The sequence below is a fragment of the Carlito syrichta genome, unplaced genomic scaffold, assembly GCF_000164805.1.
Source record: "Carlito syrichta isolate Samal-C Ts95f unplaced genomic scaffold, Tarsius_syrichta-2.0.1 Scaffold305786, whole genome shotgun sequence".
NCBI lineage: Eukaryota > Metazoa > Chordata > Mammalia > Primates > Tarsiidae > Carlito > Carlito syrichta.
In genome coordinates this window covers 260777-272478 of record NW_007249882.1, presented here as the reverse complement: position 1 = coordinate 272478, position 11702 = coordinate 260777, and the positions used below count along the sequence as shown (strand labels likewise).

The 11702-nt window shown below is 44.8% G+C and overlaps 3 non-coding genes across 3 annotated transcripts; 1 reads left to right on the top strand and 2 right to left on the bottom strand.

Annotated features, from left to right (window-relative positions):
• Positions 1-8034: 8034 nt before the first annotated feature.
• On the bottom strand, positions 8035-8106 carry TRNAH-GUG. Its single transcript has one exon. It is a non-coding gene; the product is annotated as a tRNA-His (tRNA).
• Positions 8107-9581: 1475 nt separating this feature from the next.
• TRNAH-GUG lies at positions 9582-9653 on the bottom strand. Its single transcript has one exon. It is a non-coding gene; the product is annotated as a tRNA-His (tRNA).
• A 655-nt stretch (positions 9654-10308) lies between these two features.
• TRNAH-GUG lies at positions 10309-10380 on the top strand. Its single transcript has one exon. It is a non-coding gene; the product is annotated as a tRNA-His (tRNA).
• The last annotated feature ends 1322 nt before the right edge of the window (positions 10381-11702 follow it).

Sequence of the window (11702 nt, the reverse complement as noted above, 5' to 3'; positions counted from 1 at the left end):
TGCCTCCTCCCGCCGCCGAGAGGGGACGCGGGCTTCCAGCCGGCGTGGGCGCGCAAGAAGTGAAGTGGGCAACCCTGGAGCCGGGGCTGAGACTCCTGGACTGAGGGTGAATCCTCCACGTGTCGCCACGCGTGCTTCTTTGGGGCTCGCACCCGTCCCCATCTGTTCCCTTTCCCCAGCTTCCAGCTCGTGCGAGACAGAGAGGGGAGTCCCCAGACTCCTGAGTCTGGGGCGCTTTCCGCCCTTCCTCTCCCCTCCCCCAGGGCCTCGCAGTCGGAAAGCAATATTCTAGGAGGAAAATCTAGGAGGGCAATATTCTAGGAGGCAAGAGAAGCGGCTGTTCCACAAGATGTGCCTGTAACACCCCTCCTCCCCTGTGTTACCTTGGAATCCCCTCTACCTCCTCCCATCCAGCGGTACGCACTGCACACACCCGAACCTACATTGCTTCCCAATCCAGGCGGACATGCCTTACATCACACACAAGCAGCTCCCTAGAGACACCCACTTCTCCCGTGTCGTTTCCACACACGTCCTCCTTACAAGCAATAGCCCTTGCACAAACACCCCCCCCACCCACCCACAGGCGCACCTGCCTGGAGCAGGCCCACCTGGCCCTCTGACGGCAGCGGCAGCTTGCACACACGCTGAAATCCCTTCAAGCCACATCCCGGGTTTCATTGTCAATCAGATTCGTGACAGAATGGAAACAGACAAGTCAATAAATCAAGTCTAGAAACAGTTCCAATGTTGTCTATCACAAACTCCGTATCCTCCCGAGGCTCGGATGCTCAAGTGCTAGATATTTTTGTATTAGAAATAAATCCAGGCTGACTCGGTCCTGTAATTCCAGCACTTCGGGAGGCCGAGGTGGGAGGATTGCTTGAGCCCAGGAGTTCGAGACCACCCTGGGCAACATAGCGAGACCTCATCTCTACAAAAAAATTAGCCGGGCGTGGTGGCGCACGCCTGTAGTCCCAGTTACCCGGGAACCTGAGGTGGAAGTATCACCTGATCCCCGGAAGGTCAGGTTGCAGTGAGCCGTGATTGTGTCACTGCACTCTAGCCTGGGTGACAGTGAGACTCCAAATCAAAAAATAAAAATAAAACCAATCCCTCACCAGAAATGTTCTATAACATTTCTGCCCTGAAACCAACGTCAACATTTGCTTTTGGCTCTGCTGGTAAGGTATCTGCCTCATCTCACCACTACCCTATTTTCATTTCCCTACTGCCTAAGTGTCTCCCCACTTCTAAGCTCATATCTGCCTTTCCAGGGAGCATAGAGTCAGATGAGGCCCTAAAGAGAAGGCAGTTCAAACTTGGGGGAGTAGAGAAGGATGTGATACCAAACAGCAAATCTCCTAGGATCCCAGGGCCCCAAGTCAGAGAATATTTGAGTTCCTGCCTTGTGCAAATTCTAGTGTCATATATAAAATAGTGCTTCTCGAACTTTAATGTGAACACGAATTTCCTGGTGATCTTGTTAAATTGCAGCTTCTGATTCTATAGGTCTAGCTGGGAGGAGTCCCAGACTCTAGTTCTAACAGGTTCTCAGGTAATACCGATGCTCCTGGCCCCAAACCACACTTTGAGTAGCTGGATTGTAGAAGACACTGAAAAATCTGATATTGCATCTGGCTTTATGAAGTATAAAGGAGAAAACATGCACATTTTTAAAATGTGCAGTTTAAAAAATTGACTAATGACAACCAGGCGTGGTGGCTCACACCGGTAATCCCATCACTTTGGGAGGCCCAGGCAGGAGGAATGCTTGAGCCCAGGAATTTGAGACCAGCTTGGGCACCAGAGTGAGACCTTATCTCTATAAAAAAATCAAGACATTAGCTGGATGTAGAAGCATGTGCCTGTAGTCCCAGCTACTTGGGAGGCTGAAGCAGAAGGATCCCTTGAACTTAGGAAGTGGAGGCTGTGGTGAGCCAGGATCATGCCACTGTACCCCAGCCTGGGCAACAATGTGAAACCCCAACTCAAAAAACAAAGCTGGACAAGAGATGATAAATACCAGAATAGTCCAGTTAATTCATATGGGGTCTCTACAATCAGGTATGAGGGCATGGAAAAGTCACTGACCAGGAGTTCAACAGTTGTAGGCTCTAGCCAGATATTTGGAGATGGTATTCTCCAAATCCTTGCTTTTCTCATATCTGGAAAGGGCATGATAACCATTGTGTGAAGATTAAGGGAGGTGATGCATATGAACCAGTTTTGAAAACTGTTAGATGCTTGCAATGGAAGGTGTCGCATGAGGCCATGTGTTTAAAAAGTGTGATGTTAAGTTGCTGATAGCACTGAGGAATAAAATCAATCAAGTCTGCAGGCTTTATGCAGGAACTAGACCTGAGTGGATTTGGACAGATGAAACAGAGAAGTGAAAGTTCATTCCAAACCAGAAGGTCAACATGAGCTGAGCATACCATAAAGATGGGGAGTATTCATGGAGGATAAGACTAAGAATAAAGTTAGATAGGAAGGAGGAAAGATGTTATAAAGGTAAGGTATACACGATCATTTTAAAATTATGGCTGGGTACGGTGACTCAAGCCTGTAATCTTAGCACTTTGGGAGGCTAAGGTGGGAAGATTGCTGGAGGCTGGGCAACATATCGAGATACCATTTCTAGAAGAAAAAAAAAATGATAATACCTGTGTGCACTATGCACTTAATCTTGTTTTAAATTTATCTGTTAATGTACTTTCCTCCCTCTCCAGAGTGTGAACTGGGAGCAGATAGTGTTGGGCACCTTATGGGAGCCAGGAAGCTCAGTAGGAACCAAGGATACAGAGGTAATATTGTCACAGAAAGGCTTCTTGAGAGTTGGGTGGTTTCCTAGACCCAAATTTTTGCATGTTAAGCAATTCACTATAGAATCAGGATGCTATGGGGACGCAGGGGTGTTCCCATCACAAAGCCTATCATGTGACATCAGCTTGACAGATGTTTAAATAAATAAAGATAATTTCTCTTATTCTTAGTTTTATATAGTTATATATTTTTTACTTAACATGGGATGATCATTTTCTCATTTTTGTTATGTAGGCATGATATTGTCACAGAAAGCCTTCTTGAGAGTTGGGTGGTTTTCTAGATCCAAATTTTTGCATGTTAAGCAATTCACTATAGAATCAGGATGCTATGGGGAAGAAGGGGTGTTCCAATTACAAAATCTGTCACGTGACATCGGCTTAACAGATGTTTAAATAAATAAAGATAATTTCTCTTATTCTTAGTTTTATATAGTTATATATTTTTTACTTAACATGGAATGATCATTTTCTTGTTTTTATTACGTAGGCTTTATTTTCTTCTAATTTTTTGGGAAAAATTTCAAACCTACAGAAAAGTTCAAAGAAAGCATAGTGGAAACCTATATACGCTTCACCTAGAGTCACCACTTTTTAATATTTTTCCATATTTGCTCTTTCCTTTTTCCCTTTCACTTTTCTTTTTTTTACCCATTTGGTGCCAGTTGCACATATGACACTCTAAATACTTCAGCAGGATTTCCTAATAAGGAATTCTCCTATTGGGTCACATGATCATCATCACACTTAGGAAATTTAGCATTTATTTAATAGTATCATCTAATTATACAGTCCTTATTAAATTTTCCATTTTTTCCTGAAAATGTCCTTTGTAGTTTTTTTCTGATTCCAGATTTAGTTAAGATTTAATGAAAAGCATTGCGTTTTGTTAAGTTTCTTTAGTCTATGTTAATTTTGGACAATCCCCTACTCTTTTGTAGTTTCTTTTTCATGACATTTATCGTTTTGAAGTGTCCAGGACAATTGTCATGTACAATGTCTCACATTCTGGATTTTTCCATAGTTTCTTCATGACTAGATTTAGGTTAAACATTTCTGAAAAGATCACTACATAGGGATGTTGTAGACTTCCTGCGTGCCACATTGGTAGACCCAGAATGCTCATTGTCTCTTTATTGGTGATGCTAGGCTTGATCACTTAGTTAAGTTGGCCTCCACCAGGTCTCCACTTTACAATTCATTTTAATCTATTTATATTTGTAGAGGTGTCAGGAAGTGGGGGAGAAGATGTCTCACTATGTTGCCCATGCTGGTCTCAAACTCCTGGCTTCAAGCAATGCTCCTGCCTCGGCCTCCCAAAGTTCTGGAATTACAGGTGTGAGTCACTGCGCTGGACACTCTACAATTTAAAGAAAGTTATGATGTGATGTCCTGAGAATGTTTAGCTATTTGCTTCTAGCAGTGCTTTACCCAGGTTTTAGCCTCCATTGATGATCTGTGCTTACATTTGTTATTACAATAAAGGCTGCAAAACAGTGACTTAATTAATAATAGAAGGGACCTATCATTCTTTCTCCATTTATTAGCTGACATTCTTCTTTAAAGAAGAGCTTTCTTACTTCTTCTCACCAATTCCCCTTCATCACCACAGAGTGAAAAATTTTTAAAAATTCAGCAGGATGTAATTAATTACTATCATATTCTTCTTCTTGATGTTCAACTTGTCCCAAATTTGAGCAGTGGGATTCTTTTCAAGAGGCTCCCATGTCTTTTTGTTGGTCCCATCAATTTGTTTATTCTTTAGTCAGGTGATGTGATCACAGTTTACCATAGCCTTGAACTTTGGAGCTCAGGGGATCCTTCAGTCTCAGCCTCCCAAGTGACTGGGACTATAGACACATGCTACCCTACCTAGCTAATGTTTTCATTTTTTTGTGGAGGTGTCACTATGTTGCCTAGGCTGGTCTCAAACTCCTGGGCTCAAGTAAACCTCCTGCCTTGGCCTCCCAAAGTGCTGGGATTACAGGTATACACCTCCTGACCAGCCCAATCCTGTCAAGTTTTAAGCACTCACTTGCTTTCTCACCCAAGATGTTCTGGACTTACCTTGTACCTTCCCTGCTACAGACTTAGAATCTATCATTTCTTTAAGGGAATCTTACTCCTGTTAGTTGGAAATGGTATTTTACAATTAACTTTTTACTTTGTACTTTTAGAAAGGTTCTTTAAAATATCACCAAACGAACTTACCTTAGTTAGTTCAACATTATCTTCTGTGTTGAGCGCTTAGGCTATTTCCAACCTTCTTATTTCTAAACAACTCTGTAATGAACATCTATATGCAGATAACTTTTCCTAGTTTAGGATTATTTCCTTTGGTGAAATCGTCAAAAGTCGAATTACTGGGGCAAAGAATGTAAACTTTTTTGGCTCTTGCTACACACTGGCCTCATAGATGGTTTTAAAAGTCAACAATGACTTCTTAGTGTCATACTTAATCGTTTTGTCATTTTTTTTTCTCCTTAACTTCTTTGCAGCACCTACGTCTGCTGACCTCCCCAGTCCTTGATACCGTTTTCCCCCAACTTCCCCATAAAATGACACTCCCCTGGTTTTCTCCTCTTTTAGGCCACATTCTTGTTTCCCCTTTTAATCTCCTAGAGTTGTGCATATTCCAAGGCCTTGTCCTTAGCCTTCACTTTTCTCACTGAGTACTGAGTGCAGCGTCCTCACTCCTGTTTGCCTGACTTTGGGTGCCTTGTTCTGTCATGAGCTCTGATCCCTCCCAAGTTTGGCCTTCTTCTAAGTCTGGTCCTTGCCTTTTGTCTCCAGCCTTGTTTGGGGGCCATTTCTGTCAATAACTTTGAGAGGACAACCACGTTCTAGTATTCTCACAAATGCATTTTGTTCTTGGGATTCTGGATGTAGAGATGGAGCTTCATTTGGGCCACATTTTGTTTGGTCTGTCTAGTTTTTATCAACTCGGTATTTAAAAAAAAACAATGGAGGCCGGGCATGGTAGCTCACACATGTAATCCCAGCACTTTGGAAGGCCTAGGAGGGAGGATTCTTGAGCCCAGGAGTTCGAGATCAGTCTGAGCAATATAATGAGACCTCATCTTTATTTAAAAAAAAAAAAAAATATATATATATATAAATTAACTGGTCACGGTGGCACCTGCCTGTAGTCCCAGATACTTGGGAGGCTGAGGCAGAAGAATCACCTGAACCCAGGAGGTGGAGGCTTCAGTGAACTCTGAACATGCCACTGCACTCCATCCTGGGCAACAGAGTGAGATCCTGACTCAAAACATTAATAAATAAATAAATAAACAAATAAATAAATGAAGGAAGGCTGGGCATGGTGGTTTATACCTGCAATCCCAGCACTTTGGGAGGCCAAGGGAGGAGCCTTGCTTGAGGCCAGGAGTTCAAGACCAGCCTGGGTAACATAGTGAAACTCAGTCTCTACAAAAAATAAAAAACATTAGTCAGGTGTAGTGGTGCATGCCTTTAGTCCCAGCTACTGGGGAGGATCACTCAAGCACAGGAGTTTGAGGTTGCAGTGAGCTACAACAGAACAACTCATTCCAGCCTGGAAGACAGAGTGAGGCCCTGTCTAAAAAATTAAAATTAAATTAAGTTTTTAAAAAGATGAATTATTTGCCAGTATATAAAATGTGGAAGGTCTCTCACACAAAACTCCAGATTGCTGTCTTCTGAGACATCAGAAGATCTGGTACATTGGACTCATATTCCCATCAGAAGATCTGATACAACTGGTAGCAGCTGAGTAGTCTGAGGGCCTTCAGATAACACCAAATCTCCAAAGATCACCATCTTAAGCCCTAGGACTTCATTGAAGCCCCGAGTCAGTTGCTTTTCCCATCAAATTTCACTTTTTTTTCTTACTTAAGAAGAAAATGCAACAGTTCTCCAGGTCATGTCTCTGTCAAGAATAGGAAAAGGAAAAACAAATCAAAACAGAACAAAGACCTAGATGTACCACTATTTATTAGAAAAATGTGAGAGTACATTTTTCTTTTTAGTGAAAGCACAGGCTATTTCTATTTGGCATGAACATAACATGGCTTTGTGTTGAAAGAACATAACTTAAGGTGCAACCATAAAGTAAACCTGGCCACCTCACTCATTTATGGATTCCATAAGAAACCTCTGTTCAAATATTTGTGCAGGAGCTTGGAACACAAACATGTATAAGACTCAGCCCTGCCTTCAACGAACTTGAATTTTTTTACTTTATTGATTTGGACTTAAGTTGGAGCCTGAAAATAAGAAAAGGGAGAGATGGGTGTGGAAGGTCTCCTACTGGCCTGCAAAGTTAAGTCCTTCTACCTTATTTCAAGTTCAGGATGCTTCCCACCTGAAATTAAAAGAGGGTTGCCTCCCAACAGAGCCCAGACTCCCATCCAAAGTTTTTTTTTTTTTTTTTTTTAATAGTAAAGAATCTCTTTCCCCTAATTTTACCAACCCAAACTGTTTCCCCCACCCTTTCACAGCCTGGAGTCAGGGGCCAGGAGAAAAAAAAAAACCCCAGGACCTTAAGATAGATGGAGATGCCCTTAGGGCATCAAATCTATCACTTCAAGTTCTGTTCATATCCCATCATTTGGGGGAAGAGAGAAAGAAAAGAAAAGAAAAAGAGAGAGACACCATTTGTGTTTTATGTAAGAAGCAAGGAGAAATACATTTACATACATGTATACACAGAGAAATATTTATTTATACAAGGACTGTGCTGGAAAGAAACACTGGAAATCGGAAATAATTGATGGATAAAGAATGAGAAGGAGCCTTATTTTTCACTAGACTTGTGAGCATATATTATCTATTTAAAAATAAACGACCCGATTAAAAAAAATACATGAAAAGGGGGGAAAAAACCCCACAAGCTCGGAGGGCGCCGTTTTGCTGGTGGAATCATTTAGACAACGATGTTTGGGGAGAAACGAGATTACAACTGTTTGATCTGAAGCTGTATTCAGAGCGTTAAATGAAAATTACTGGAGGTGGCGATCTTTGCAGTGGGATCAATTTTTAAGGCAGAGGGAAACAGCCGCTCGTTTCAAAAAAGTAAGTGTTATGATTTATACAAAACAAGACTGAAACAAAATTTAAAAAAACCAAAGTAAGTGTTATGATTTATACAAAACAAGACTGAAACAAAATTTAAAAAAAAAACAACAAAAAACCAGACGGCCCCCTTGCCGTGCCATTGTTCCCACAATGCCGTGACTCGGATTCGAACCGAGGTTGCTGCGGCCACAACGCAGAGTACTAACCACTATACGATCACGGCGAGCTACCGGGGACCTGGAAGGCTAGCCTTCTGATTACCCTCTTCAATAGTCATAGGCCTTCCCAGTCTGCGCGTCACGGAATGATCCACCTATAGGGCCCGGCTCCAGCCTGTCGCCGATCTGAGAACGCGCAGGCGCGTCACACTCTCGCCAGCTGAGTATGTTTTCTCTTCTGTTTGGGTGCACCAGCTACGAGGCCGTGGTGATGAGACGGGCTCCTGTGTGCGCGGTGGGAGTTTGGGAAGACCACTTGTGCATCCAGGAGCGGGGCTGGCCGGAGCTCAGAATGTCCTTGGGGGACGCCCATCCCCTGTACCCTAGAGCCCCTTGCAGCGAACTCTCCAGGGTTCCAGGTCTGCAGGGGGCATTCCCCTTGGGCTTCCTTCCCTCCCTGCCGAATCTTCCAGCAGTTACCCAACGCAGCCTTTGCGGAGGATCTGGAGGGCCCCAAACCAGGTTGGCCACACAGAAGAAACTTAATGAACGCATCTCACCCTCCCGGTCCCCCTTTTCCCAACACCTTCTGGCTTCTTATACTCTCCCGACAGCCCTGACACCTCCTTCCGCAGTGCTCCCGACGGGCCAGGCGCCCATCTCTGTTGTGTCTCTGGGCGGCAGCTGGAATCAAGTCCGGTTTTTCTTCTTGTCCATCCGTGCTCCTGTTCCCATGGCGCCTAGAACCAGGCCGGAGTACGCAGCAGGCACTGGCTATTTTCTAAGCGAAGAACCTGCCATTGGTATCTGACAAGTGAATCCAAAATGACCACCTGTCTCTCTAGTGTCACCCACTCTAATCAACCCTCCCTCTGCAGAGCCACCAGAGGGATCTTGCTAAACACGAATTGAATCCTTTCACTCCTGCACCCCTCGCCCTCACCCTCAGGCTGCAGGCCATTCGTCGGCCTTTTCCAACTGATCTCTTGGCCCTCCGTCAGGGTCGTTCCTCGTTCCATAATTACTTGCACTCATGAACTCCATAGGTCCTTGAGAAAGCACATGCTACCTATCAGGCCAGAGCCTTTGGGCGTAGATTGGGGTGGGGGCTTACCAAAAAAGACGGAGAGAAGACAAAAGGAGGAATCACAATCTTTTCTTTTAAAGACTTCAAGCTTTTGCACACGAAATTATCCTGACTGCTTGACGAATTCCTACTCTGCCTTTAAGAGCTACCTCCAGGGTCACTTCTTTTGCAGAGCTTTCTTTTCCTACTATTAGGTGTCCGCTCCTTTGGTATAGACATCTATTACAATACTTTTTAGCGTGTCGAGTGTATTGTGCTTTGTAAAGAACGCGTCTAGGCTCAGAGGAAGCCTGTATCTTTCCTAAGTCCAATGACGCTTGAGCCGGAGTAAACGTCGTTCCCAGTTGTCACGGGGGATTGGAGTCCGTTTTCCAGAATGTTACGCAGTCAGGATTAAAAAAATGGAGGAGCGCAACAAAACGTAGCCCCCTTGCCGTGCCATTGTCCTCACAATGCCGTGACTCGGATTCGAACCGAGGTTGCTGCGGCCACAACGCAGAGTACTAACCACTATACGATCACGGCGAGCTACTGGGGACGCGAGACCTCGGCTCCTCGTCTGAACTCTTCTTTGTTGAACGCCCCGCCCCCTTGCAATGTCATTGATTTGTCATTGTTTGTTCCCGCCTATCTCCGACCTCGCCGTTCTCCGAGGGCACGCAGGCGCACTGGTTTCCTCTGCTTTTCTTGGTTTGGGTCCGCCATCGACTGCAAACCTGACACCGCGGCTTCTCCACGGTGAAGGTTGCGCTTGGGATTCCCACCCTTCCCACCCTCCCCACCCCCGGCTCCTCGAGCAAACTGTGACCGTGGGTCAGAACTGGTTTGCCTTTTTGCAGACTTTAAGAGACAGCTCCAGTCCTCACCAGAGTCCGTTCAAATAACGTTACGTCCAGGGAATAGTGAACGTTAGATGGACTTAGGGCAACCATTCGTATGACTCAGGGGCTTCACATCAGTACAGGCCCGGCCTCGTAGGAATCCTTTAGCTGGCAAAGCACTTTCATGGTCCCTCTTTTGCGGTCCGTATGGACGACCAAGCAAAGACTTCGGTCTGCAAAGTCCACGCGTCCCCACTCCTCTTCCGGGTGAACGTGCGTGCTGGCGAGAGTCCGGTAGGTAATGGGAGACGAGAAGGGCACTCCTGGGTCACCCGCTTCTCGTGGCGGCCCGGTAGCTCGCCGTGATCGTATAGTGGTTAGTACTCTGCGTTGTGGCCGCAGCAACCTCGGTTCGAATCCGAGTCACGGCATTGTGGGAACAATGGCACGGCAAGGGCCCCTTTTTAGACTTGGGTAGTCACATTCTTCACCGTGGTTGATTCTGAAAGCTACCAACTAGTATTAGGTCAAGGCTGAAATTATAACGGGGCAATTACACGTGTTCAAAAAGTTCTGTGGGTACTCTGGGCTTTTTCCTTTCCCTTTTTAAGTCGTCACCTGTTAATGAATCTGCCCATCCCAGTATGTGATTATTTTTCATTTTTGTGTATATTCTGTGTGGTGCTCTTTGTGTTTCCTTATTTGGTCCTTGTGAATGGTCAAATCATATATTGGTTCCTCTAAAAAGCCTCACATTAGCTAAAACTTCAATACTTTGGGGGCAAAGAGGTTATGGAAACAACGTGCAAACATTGTTAGGAGAATGCAGGTTAGATAATACCCTGAACCATTCTTGCTTTAGATTCTGTGACAAGTGAAAAGATGACGGCACTAGAGCCACTATAATGGGTGCTCACGAGGGGTCTGTGGCCTCCATCTCCATAGCCTTCTAGGTGAGAGGGTGTTTACTCCTGAAGGGTTATTTTTTTCCTAGTCTACCTCAAGTTTAAGGCAAATTTTATGTGTTCGTTTGTTTTATGGGCACCTAAAAAGCCCAAACTCAACAAATTCAGGTCTGTCATTTGGCAAAAGGCAAAATGGAAGTGAGTTTTGGATTTGGGTTTCAGGAGACCGCTGGCAGCTGTCACTGTCAAGGAGGGAATGAGAGAAGACCTAAAGTGATGAATGAACTTCTCTCATACCTCCCAGGGGGCCTGGAGGTGATGAAGCAAGTCTGGGAGCATTCCTGGGAGAGATGGACCTTGTGATGGGGTTGTGCTCCCTTTACCCACTCTCCATCAGCAAAGTCTGACTGAACAGCGCTTAAAAGCAAGACACTGATGGAGGCTGTAATTTTCCTGGCGTCTCCTGGCTGCCAGTTCCCTAAATTTGGTGAGTTTAAGTCACACAACAAGTTAGCTCAGACCATGAGAGTGTTCTGAGCAGAACAGAATGAGGGAAAGTGAGCCTGAGATCTTGCTAAGCTTTGGACCACTGATGTAAGAGTTATATGTCTACAAACTCAACGTCACCATCACCAACAACAAAAGAACTGACTGACAGGAATGTGATGGCTTCTACTCCTCAGACCACTCACCAAATAACTATGCTGAAGGTTTTCAAATCCGTGGACTGGAATAAGGTGTAAGGGTGGGAAGCGAAGAAAGGCTTGGCTTTTTCTCCTGACAGTCCTGCCCGCTTCACCCCACTGCCTCCCTGCAGGTGCTTCTGGGGGCAGTGAGCTGCCCCCTGA